Genomic DNA, 12594 nt, shown 5'->3' on the forward strand with positions numbered 1-12594 from the left:
GTTCTGGTGTGGGTGGGAAAATGCAGTAACCCCACTGCTTGCAGCGGGCAATTTAAGTTGAAAAGTATATAATCCATACTGTGATCTCATTCCATTTACCTTGGTTTATGAAATGAGCTGCTTTTTTTCTTTCTTTTTTTTTTTTTTCCCCTTGCCACACAAAATTACCGTGCTGCTGCTGCTTCTGTACAGTTAATCTTAGTGGTAACACCTGAGTATAGAAAAGCTGTTACCTCTTCTCCTTGGCTTCAGTGTGACTATGGCTGAGCTGATGTGAAGCAGAGACCCTGTGAAGAGGACAGGCAAAGCAGCTGGGTCAGAGTGGGAGGATCTCAGGTGCCAGGGTGCAGTGGGACCCCCCCTTTGGCCCCCAATCCATCACATACCACTGGAATAAAAATGCTTAGAATGGTTTGAGTTGAAAGGGACTTTAAAGATCATCTAATTACAACCACCCTGCCACGGGCAGGGTTATTTTTTCTGATATAATCTCTTCCTAGGTGGAAAAAAATTATATTAGCATGACTATGCCCTTGCTACATCACTGTAATGCACTGGATTTTTTAAAAATGTGTACATCTTGGGATAATGAGCTCACAAAATTGCTTAGGCAACTTAGACTGTGGAGGTACACAGTAATTTCCACTGTGCCATACATGACCTACCCCTTTGATCCCTGCAGTAAATGCTTGATGATTTATCTCTATATTGAGCTACTATCTGCTGATGGCGGACCATGGTGAAATAGCTAGCATGCTGGATATCTCCATGTTCTTCATCAGAGACTCACACACAGGCTGAGGTTGGAAGATACCTCTGGAGGTCATCTTGTTCACACCACCTCCTCAAGCAGGGCTACCTTGAGCAGGCTGCCCAGGACCATGACCTACAGACTACGACCATGGCTTCTGAGTATCTCCGAGGACAGAGGCTCCACAACTTCCCACAGCAACCTCTGCCAGTGCTCAGCAATTAACATCCTGGTCATTACTGCTGTGCAGGGTGGGTCTTGTTATTATACAGAATTTAATACAGAGTATGTCAATATTCAAAGGTGCTGAGCAGGTCCCATTGCCTCCAGCTATGGCTAAGGATGCTCATTGCTCTTAAGGATCAGGCAAAAAAACTTGCTGCAGTTTTCATCTCCTGAAGTAGTAATGATTTCTGGATGAAAAGATAGCAGAGAAAGGATAATTCTGGGATACAGACAGATACAAGTGCACTGCCTGCCCTCTGCCATTTTTTTCTGGGTAACTTTAAACTCTGATACACTCTGGCTCTCAGGCAAGACAGATTTTCAGAAGTTCTCAGATGTCAGTGGATGCACAGCTCAGCTAAAAGCAAGCACAAATGGAAAATCTTGTCCTTCAGTCTCTCCTGTTACATCAAGGATTTGCTTTGACCTCTTTAAAACTTACTTAGTCTGCCCTCATTTTCTCACTTTCATTCACTTGTACCTATTGGGATCATTTGGCTGTAAGACAAACCATCCAAACCAATTGGGATAGCTTCACTGTCATGAAGTGAGAAAACAAAAAGACACCCCTAAATCCTGAAGGCAGAGACCGGACACTGTTAGGGAGGCAAATAACAGCACGCAGAACCTGTGTGGTGCTGGTTTTCTTGAGTAATAGTCCATTTGTGTGATGCTTTTCATGCAACGCATGCTTTCTCTGCCCATCATCACTGAGGTGAAGCTATGCAACATGCCAACAAAATAAGGTGCTCTGCCTAGTAGTGGAAAGGTCTTTTCCCAGCACATATTACAGTTTGCTTAGACGGGTGGCTAAAAATGGTATGTTGATTTTAACCAAGATTGATGGTCAACATGAATATGCCGCCTGCCTCACTTCTTCTTGGACACTCAGCAGAGAGCCTGGCAGACCTTAAACAATGGGATTGCCTGTTGATTTGGGGATTAAAAGCTGCCTGTTGAAGCGCGCTCTGAGAAAATGTGCTAAGAGCTTCTGCTGAAGGGGCTAATTCATAATCTAGTCAAGTAGCTTCATAACCATGTCTACCATGAAAATTTGTTATCAGCATACTGTTTGAATCACAGATCAATGCACACTGATTTTGGCAAACCTAATTAGATTTGATGGGGAAGAACATGTTTGCATTTTTTAGGCTCTGTAGTTCCCATCTCTTTATGTGTAATTTCATTTTTGATCTGTTTAACAGTGCTTAATGGTTGTGAATCATGATATTGCAGACAAGTCAGCTGTCGTTATCCCACTTACACAGCCAACCCCATCAGTTATCCTGTACTGAGAATGGGAGACTGGGAGTCAGGACTCCTGTGCTTCCCAGTTACACCAGCCAGAAGTCACTGTGTGCTCTCTGTATGGCTACAGGCAAGATATTTTACATATCTGCACCTCAGTTTACATATCTGTGAACTTGTGTATACATATATATGCATCTTAGAGGCATTGTAAAACTTCATCGATCACTACTGCTTCTAAACTGCTTCCATGTCTTTTGCTTCCACAGCACAACTCAAAATTAATTATTATTTGAGATGTGGAAGGTGCAGAGCCTTGTGCTTATCTACCTTTTTTAATACTGTGGCTATTCTGATTTCAAATTTGCCTGTAACATGCAGTCGCTTAAATTTCCTCTTGGTATAGCAAGGTTACCAGCTACATGGGGGTCCATCACGAGGTCAGGGCTTTAATGAGACACTCGATGAGACTAAAGTGGTGTGTTGGTGAGAAGCTTATGACAGATGCCCACACCAGATACTTCTTGCCCCTTCTTAGGTCTTTTCTTCAGTTCCTGTGGAGTTTACTTAGCAGCTGTTAACCACTTTGTCTGCATATTTATATACCCATCCCAGAGGGAATCCTGTACCTTGTAGCATAGGAACAGCAGCATCACACCTATGGAAAGGGCTTCCAACTCCCAGGACATTATCCTCTTCCAGTGCACATTCACCTCTGACACGGAAGCTGGGAAGAAAGGGGCCAGCACAGGACAAAGGATGAAATGGCTGGTTGCACCCAGGCTGCAGCCACTGCCTGGGTGGCAGAGATGCAAAGGAGGGTGTTGAACCAGGTCTTCCACTTCTTACAAAGGTGCTGGATCCTTACATGAAACGTGGTCAAGTGGTGCCACCATTGCTAGCTGTGCTAAACAGAGAACAAATCTTATAACTGCCTTTCAGGAAGATGCCAGCCCTGCAGCCACAAACCAGCCCCCTTGAGTCCCCAGAGGACCCAGACCCAGCACCTGCCCTATGCTGCCCCTACATCCATGAAGCACTTTGGGATGGTTGAACCCTAAGGTGAGTGCGCAGACAGCAACTGGGCTTGAGAGGAGAGGGACATTAGGTCCAGCATGGGTTTCACACGCGGTCCTCCACTCCCATCCTGCTGCAGAACGAGGACTGTGAATTGCCCTCGAGCATGAGTCATGGCTTTGTTGTGTCAACATGGCTGTCGTGACACTTCAGGAGCTGCCAGTGTCACTCTCCCTTGAAAATTGCTCACATGAATATTGTATATTTGGTTTAGATGGAGAGATTAGCATAAAGGCTAAACCACAAAGTAAACAGAAAGGGAAGGACCCTGGGGATACTGTGGTGGTGTATGCCAGCTTGGCTGGTCTGACCTGTTTATAATGTCTAACACAATCACAGGTGCCAAAGAATAATCAGAGAGTTAAACAGTTTCCTCTTTATGATTTAGCAACAGGATCCTTGTGTGAAGAGGGCAGGGCCCCTGCTGTTTTCCCACGAGCCGAGTCCTTCAGATATGGGGAAGCAGACACAAGGCTCTTCTCCAGAGGCTGGTGGCGTTCTACCTACTCGGTCTGTCCTTTGCTGCTGTTGAGACATAGAATCTTCATGTGGGCACTGCCAGGTGCACAGGGCTCTCCTGGTCTCTTCCTTTCTTCACAGGGTCAAGGAACACAAATCAATGCACCCTGGATGTCTGCATCCCCATAGCTGGGTATCTCCAGCCAATTGTCAAGCAAAGCATCTCCTGGAGGATGTCCCCTGGGTTCACCACGCTTGCTGTGGGTTCTCTTCCTAATGCTGCAGAATCGGCTTCAGTGGGCTTGCACTATCTATCTCATCTCCTGTGACCAAACCAATGGCAATTACCTCTTGTCTGACTATGTCTTCATGTCCTGGGTTTTCTATCCCTGCTGACAGCACCACCACATTTCACTTCCTCTCCCAGACTTGCAACTTCTGTTATGATCTCTCACCTTTCACACAAAACAAACAAGCTTGACTCCTCCCCAAAGACTCAGTCAGTCCTTTTCTCAAGGGCTTCCTTGGGAAATCTGACTGGGATCCAAATGGTGCTGTTTCTCTCTGTCTCTTGAATTCTTTCTTCTTTCTCTCATAGCATTTGCTTTTTCACCACTGATGCTAAACCTATGCTGACAGTTTTGTTAACTCTCCCCCAAACTGAAGCATGCTCATCTCTGGATCTACTTTCCATCCTGTCAGTCCGACACAAATTTAGTAATGCAGACATTTGATTTCATTTTGTCCCACTGCTTTCTTGTTTCTTGTTTCTTAGATCACAAGTTAGTAATTGCAAATACTCTCTGTAATCGCAAATGGATAATTTTCGGCTCTCTGCCCCACAGACCATCTTGCTGCAGACTCAGACAGGCATCACTTTGAAATGTCACTCTTTTTTCTTTTTATTTCCTAATTCTACAAACCTGGGAAATGCATGGAGCATCTGAGTCACATGCTCTCATAGTTGGGCCATCCATGACAAGATGGTTCATATCAACCTGCATATCCTCTTTCGCTGCTCCAGAGTCACTGCTAAGCTACCCTGAATCAGAGCCTTAAGAAATCTCCCACTGCTTGGAAGATGCTCCCAGTTTTGCAAAACACCTTCCCTACAATCTTACACAGAAGGTTTAATCACACAGTTTTGGGGTCCTAGCACAACTGAGACCAGCTTCACTAATATAGCTGTCTTATAAAGTGGATTATCTTTTTTTTTATCTACTATCTTCCTCTATGCTCAATATAGCAATCGAGAGAGGTACTAGCCTACATTTATGGATAATCTGTATGAAGAAACAGACAGGCGGGAATCTAGTGACATAATTAAATTTGAAAAAAAACCCCAAAACATGAGTTCTGGGGAGTGGAACTTGCAATGATGATGGTATATTGTGCTCCCACAACTCTGAACAGGGATATTTCTTACACATTTTGGTAGTGACCATACTACTGTAATACCTTCCCCCTCTTCATCCTTCATCTTACATCCACCATTGACAGCACAAAGAAAGCAGTGGAAGTCTTTCCAGCAGCTTCAGAAAGTTTCCAGTCTTTGCTTCTGCTCTATTGTTGTCACTGAATCCTAGCTCTTAGAGCTTTGTCACTACCAAGATCACAGGTGAGTCACCATTGCCTAGAGATAGATCACTGTTTGGGGGCAGGAATGCATTTTCTCCATTACAAGTAAAATTAAAAGAGCAAGGAGTTGTAATGGATTATGATAAGCACTATTGCCTTGTACCATTATTTTACCATGGAACAAACTTGATTTTGGTAAATACAGCAGGAAGGTGTGTGCATGGCTGAGGAGAAGAGCCAGTTGTGTCAAATCATAACACCTGCTGCAGAACAAATGGTTGTACGCTGGCTTTGAATACATTCAGGATGGAAATTACGTGGTTTCTAACCTTCAGAGAAGTAAAGTTCTAAGATAATAACCAAGAAGGTGATGTGAGGACAAGACATTGATGCTCAACGTGATGCCTTCATGGGCAATCTGATGTGAAATGATGGCTCCTATTAGGAGAGGAGCAGATGCAATAACCCAGCCCTTTCTTTGGAGCATCTGAGATGACTTGGGTTTTTAGAGAGTTCCAGAATGAACCTGTAACAAGATTAATGCCTGGACGAAGGAAGGTATAATTATTGCTATCATTGCACATTCGCAGCTGTTTTTTTCTGCTATGTCTCTCCATGATCCATGGGGGGGTGGGGGGGTGGTATGTGGAATGTGTGCTGATTTACCCTAGCCTCCACTGCACCTACCTGCCCTGGTTTAGGACTCTTCACTTTCCTTCTGCCTGTGGTCAACAGTTGGAGGCTGCCACGTCTGTGCTGTGCTGACTGCAGGGAGCACCTGATAGCTCTCATTGGCTCCACTGGCACTTCACCTGACTTGGCCAGCTTTGCCTGACATGGATTAAAAAGCACTCACGTGATCCCTGAAGCCAGCAAAGCTGGTGGAGCCATAGACAGAGGAGCAATAGCAGACTGCTGGAGGGCAGAAACCTTCAGCTGGCACAGCCTTGTTGCAGCTTGGCCCCTTGTCTTTGCCTCAGATCTTCTTTTGGCCCCGAAAGAATATGCTGCATCATTTGGCCTTGATTTTGCTGTGTTTGACTTGTAGGTGTGAGCTTAGAGCAATTCAATTGCCTCGTGTATGTGTGCTAAGCTGCCGTAAGGCTGATTATACTCAAGTACTTTATTGACACTGACTGAATATACTCAGGTTGTAATGCAAGAGGATTTTTGGAGTACAACCATTAGAAAGTCTGCAGGGCTGAGCAATACAAACACAAAATATATTCTACATGCCTATGGAAAGAGGCTCTTAAGTGTTACCTCCTGCAATAAGAAATGCTGTGTGCGATGGAAATAGTAGGTTCCCCCATGACCGCTGAGGTTCCAGCCACGCCATTGCTGGGGAAGGTGTTTGGTGGTCACCTACCACCACCTTGCCAGCCTCCCTCAGAAGAGTTATGGTATAAACAGTGATTTGTGCATTTTTATGGGGTCTGGAGCCTGACTTCCTAACCTCTGGGCTGCCTCACAGTGTATGGGGGCAGCAAGTCCTTCTTCCACTGGTCACACAAAAAGGCAGGCAAATGCTTTCACTCTCTTTTGTATCATGTTTTCCTGGCTTTGTCACGCTGGGAATTGTATGTGAGATACCTATCTCACATCACAGTGCACACAGCTGTGTTCACAGCCGAGCTGCTGGTGCTGCAGTGATACACAGGTAAGTCTGTGGCACTGGGAAAAAACAGTATTAATTTGAGCTGATGTTTAACAGCAAATTTTGTTTGTATTTTGCCAAGTAAGAAGGGAGTCCTAGGCAGAAAGGAATGACAACTCAATTTTCAGGGCTATTCGATACACATTTCTCTCCTGCTCTGGCAGCCATGAACTGTGAAGGAGCCATCAGGGCCCCACTTAAGGGCAACACCCACATGAAGCCAGAGTAATAGCTCCATACCATTGCTTCCCCCAAACTCTAGAGCAAGAACAGGCTTTGGAAAAAAAAAAAAAGTGTCGGACTTTTCCAGCATTTGGGCTCTCTTCAGCTGACAAAACAATCCTTTGATCTCAGGAACCATAGATTTTAGCCGTTTTCTCAAGTTCATTGACCTCAGGAGGTAGTCTATTTAGGACTTGGCCTCGAGCCAGCTATAGGAATATGGACCAAAGCGATCTCCTGCTGCAGCATGTTGGTGAAGGGTATAGCACAAAGACCTTCAATCTGCCTGATCAGGAGGGCTCTCTCTGTGCGCATGCAAAGCCTCTTTGTCCAATCCAGCATTGTGTCTTGCTTAAACTGCAGCACCACAGAATTGTAGTTTGGATAAAGCTCCATTTTATCCTATAATTTTGTACCTCTTGTGCTAGCATTTGCTTCTCCTGTAATGACTGGGTTGTTCTTGTAGATCAGCTTTTTATTGCAACATTCAAAGCATTGTAAGGGGTTGGGAACATATTTACTAACTAAAAGAAACAGTATGTGCCATTCATATTTTCAATACTGCTCTGCAAATCTCAATATGCACAATATAGACTTACCCTAAGCAGATGCTGATGAGCCTTACAGGGCAGAGGCAGCTCCCAGACCAAGCACCACAACCCAAGCTGATGCAAACAAGTACTCTCAGGTTGGGCACATGGTAGGAGAGCCACGCTGAAGTTCCCACGTTGTCGCAAAGTGCTGGCACAGAAGGATTTTAGATTCTTCCTGGTCAGACTAAAAATAGTACGGGTGAAAAAAAACATGTGCCATTGAAAGCTTCTTCTTTGAGTTCCAGCTTGGAATTAAGAAGGATATATTTAATTTTTCCCCACTTCATTTAAAAAAAACTTTAACAAGCAAAATAAAGCTTGTTTAGTCCAGATATGGAAGATCTGCCTTTGTTTTATTGTTTCAGCAGTCTGCCGCCTGTTCTGTGTTTTTGATGGTTTTTTAAGGGACTGCGAAGCTACTTCCCATACTCAAATGTGGGATGCATGTATCCTTCTCTCATGTGATTATTTAGAGACATCCATGATATTTCAGCACTTGAACTCAGAGACAATAGGATATTTTTTGAAATCTGTGATATCTATTAGCAAGCGAATTTGTGGAGTTCAGGAGAAATGGGTCTGGAGGCAATTTTTAAGGTTAAAAAGCAGCATAAGATGAGCTGGAAAGGCTCCTTTGCTTCACAGTTGCTAATGTCAAAGCTGACTCCGCTCTTCTGTGGCCTGTGCCAGACCATGAGAGGGTGGTGAGGCAATGGAGCAGGCTGCCAAGGGAAGTTGTGGATGCCCTCTCCCTGGAAGTGTTAAACAATGGGTTGGATGGGACTTTGAGCATGCCGGTCTCATCCCTGTCCATGGCAGGGGGGATTGGTACTGGATGATCTTTAAGGTCCCTTCCAACCCAAACCATTATACGATCCTATGATTCTACGATTCTATGATGTGGTTCTGCAGCCTCCTCCCCTGCACATGCTGTGAACCATTGTATGATTCTATGGTTCTATGATGTGGTCCCGCAGCCTCCTTCCCCGTGCACGCTGCAAATGATCGTAAGATTCTATGATTCTTTGATTCTATGATTCCACGATTCTATGATTTTATTATTTTATGATTTTATTACGTGGCCCCGCAGACTCCTTCCCTGTGCACGCTGCAAGTGATTCCACGATTCTATGATTCCACGATTCTATGATGCAGTCCCACAGCCTCCTTCCCTGTGCATGCTGCAAACCATTCTATGATTCTTTGATTCTATGATTCAATGACACGGTCCTGCAGCCTCTTTCCCCATGCATGCTGCAAACCATTCTATGATTCTATGACTCCGTGGTTCTATGATTCCATGGTTCTATGATTCTATGATGAGGTCCTGCAGCCTCCTTCCCCACACACACTGCAAACCATTCTATAGTTCTATAGTTCTGTGGTTCTATGGTTCTATGACACGGTTCCACAGCCTCCTTCCCCGTGCACGCTGCATCCTATGATTCAATGATCCTATGATTCCACGATTCTATGATTCTATGATCCTATGATTCCACGATTCTATGATGCAGTCCCGCAGCCTCCTTCCCCATGCACGCTGCAAGCCATTCTATGATTCTTTGATTCTATGATTCTATGACACGGTCCCGCAGCCTTCTTCCCTGTGCACGCTGCAAAACATTGTAGGATTCTATGATGCTTTGATTCTATGATTTTATTATTCTATGACGTGGCCCCACAGCCTCCTTCCCCGTGAATGCTGCAAACCATTCTATTATTCTTTGATTCTATGATCCTATGATTCCATGATTCCACAATTCCACAATTCTATGATGCAGTCCCGCAGCCTCCTTCCCCCTGCACGCTGCAGCAAACCATTCTGTGATTCTATGATTCTTTGATTCTATCATTCTATGGCTCTGTGATTCTATGATTCTATGATGAGGTCCCGTGGCCTCCTTCCCTGTGCATGCTGCAAACCATTCTATGATTCTATGACTCCACGGTTCTATGATTCCATGATTCTATGACACTGTCCTGCAGCCTCCTTCCCTGCACACACTGCAAACCATCCTATGATTCTATGATTCTGATTCTATGATCCTATGATTCCATGATTCTATGATGCAGTCCCGCAGCCTCCTTCCCCGTGCATGCTGCAAACTATCCTATGATTCTATGGTTCTATGATTCTATGGTTCTATGATTCTATGGTTCTATGATTCCATGATTCCGTGATGCGGTACCGCAGCCTCCTTCCCCGTGCATGCTGCAAGCCATTCTATGATTCTTTGATTCTATGATTCTATGACACGGTCACGCAGCCTCCTTCTCTATGCATGCTGCAAACAATTCTATGATTCTATGACTCCACGGTTCTATGATTCCATGATTCTATGACACAGTCCTGCAGCCTCCTTCCCCGCATGCACTGCAAACCATTCTATGATTCTATGGTTCTATGATTCCATGATTCTATGATTCCATGATCCTATGATGCGGTCCTGCAGCCTCCTTCCCCGTGCACGCTGCAAACCATCCTATGATTCAATGATCCTATGATTCCATGATTCCATGATTCTATCATTCAATGATCCTATGATTCCATGATTCTATGATTCTATCATTCCATGATTCTATGATGCGGTCCCGCAGCCTCCTTCCCTGTGCACACTGCAAGCCATTCTATGATTCTTTGGTTCTATGATTCTGACTCTGTCAGCCGCGGCCCCGCGGCCTCCCTCCCCGCACCCGCGGCTCTCGGGGCTCCCCCTGTCCTCACGGCCCCGTTTCCCCCCCCCCCGCCCTTTGCCTCACGCGGTGCGGGGCGCGCGGGGGCGGGCGCTGCCCCGAGGCTGCGGCCGCCGGGCGCGCGGGGCGGGGGGGGGGGGGGGCGGTGACGTCACAGAGCCGCTCGCCAGCCCCACGTTCCATTGAGGCGAGCGCGTGCTCGGGCGAGCACATGGGCAGCGGGGCCCGCGCCGCTCGGCGCCCCGGCCCGCCGCGGGGGGCAGGTGAGGAGCCGGGGCCGCGGCCCAGCGCGGGGGGCCGGGGGTGGGGCTGGCACGCTTCTGGCTTCTTTATTTATTTATCGATTTGTTATTATTACCCCTTTACCCCCCTTTTTTTTTCTTTCCATCTTCGTCCCCTCGCTGTATGATTCGTGTCACCCCGGTGGGGGCTGCAGGTCGCGGCGGGGTCTGCAGCTCCGTCCCGGGGTGGGGGTGGGGGGCTCGCGTGCAGATGGAAAGGGGGGGGGGTGTGTGAGGAGAGGAATCGCGTTTCGCTTTATTTATTTATTTATTTGTTTGTTTGTTTGTTTGTTTTCTAAAAGGCCGGGTCGACGTTAGGCTAAAAATAGCAATCGCCAAAGCCGAAATCCGCGCGGACTGGGGGGGCCGGGGATGCTTTCCAGCCTCAAGGAAAAGGGGTCCAAGCTTTGCCCCGGGATGACGCGGCCGCATCCCCCGCGCATCCCCCCGGGATGCTGCTCCGGGGCACTGGCTGCCCTCCTCCTCCTCTTCCTTCTCCTCCTCCTTCTCCTCTGCTGCCTTGGCCGGGGCAGGATCGCGGGGTCCCCGCGGCTCTCGGGGCGGCGGGGGAAGGGGAGCGGGGGGTGTTGGGGGGTTGTGCCCCGTGCAGTTGCGCGGACGATGCGCGCAAGCTGCGGGTGTTCGCGGGGGCGATTTATCTGCGGGGCTGGGGCCGTCGTGGACACGGACAATCACGTTTTAACCTGGGTAGCACGAGGGCCCCGGGGAGTCAAGAGGAGAGATTCCTTGCATGCTCCAAAAGACGATTTTTACAAAGGTTTTTTAGGCCGTCTTTTCCTTAAAAAGCTGTGGATTTTTCAGCTACAACTTCCCTAGGCCGCATTTTATTTTTGAATCTTAATGCTGTTGAAATGTTTTTATTGACAGGGTGCTTTAGGGACTTCGCGTTCAAGTCTTGGTTGCTGCATCTTAAAATATTGTGCAGAGAAATGCCAGCAGAACCCATAATTGTATCTGAAAGATGCTGGAGGCCTTCAGTGAGGTCTTTTTGATCCCACTTGCATTGACAAGTTTAGACATGTTTGCCTGTCCACATATCTGGTGAGGCACAGCGAGTTGTGAACCCCGTGCTTGTTCCGCTTTACTCCTATGTTAAAAGCCAGAAATTGTTTAAGTCATTGATTTGGAACTAAAAGCTTTTCTGGGGGTATATTACAATATACTAGCCGTTCCTAAGTAAAAAGAGCATGATGTATTATGTACATGTTATAGCGTATGAAATGGAGTATTTATTTCTTCATGGAGCAGACATACAGTCTCACCGCTGTCAGTCTGTGCCAACTGTTCTGGATTATCGTAAGACCACTTATATATGTTGTTTTAAAATATGAGTATATTAAAAAAAGATCTAGCACTGAAGTGTTAACATCACTGTAAGAAATAAGGATATAGTCTGCGATTCAGTAGTCTCTCATAAACATCCGGTTTCCTTTTGATTGTGATTTTTAAAATTAGTTAATAAGTACGTATATTTTCCAAGCACATGGACCAATCAGATGCTCTTTTGTGCTAGGTGCTGCGTATCTCTGATAAACTGCAGGGAATTTCAATTATCTTTTACATACCTTGCATCATTTTAGCAATGCATCTCTAACTTTGTTTTTTTTTTCCCCTCTCATCTCTTATAGTGTTAAGTCATGAGTCTGGCTTACGGCTAGCTTAGCATTGTTATAATTCTGATGGATCAGACCATGCCGTTGTGTATTTTAAGTTACATCAAGGTAATCAGTTGTACAGGTGCAGTTTGTCAGGCAGAGGGAATGCCTCTATACCTGTTAGGAGTAAAAT

This window comes from Phaenicophaeus curvirostris, chromosome 3, assembly GCF_032191515.1.
Source record: "Phaenicophaeus curvirostris isolate KB17595 chromosome 3, BPBGC_Pcur_1.0, whole genome shotgun sequence".
Taxonomy (NCBI): domain Eukaryota; kingdom Metazoa; phylum Chordata; class Aves; order Cuculiformes; family Cuculidae; genus Phaenicophaeus; species Phaenicophaeus curvirostris.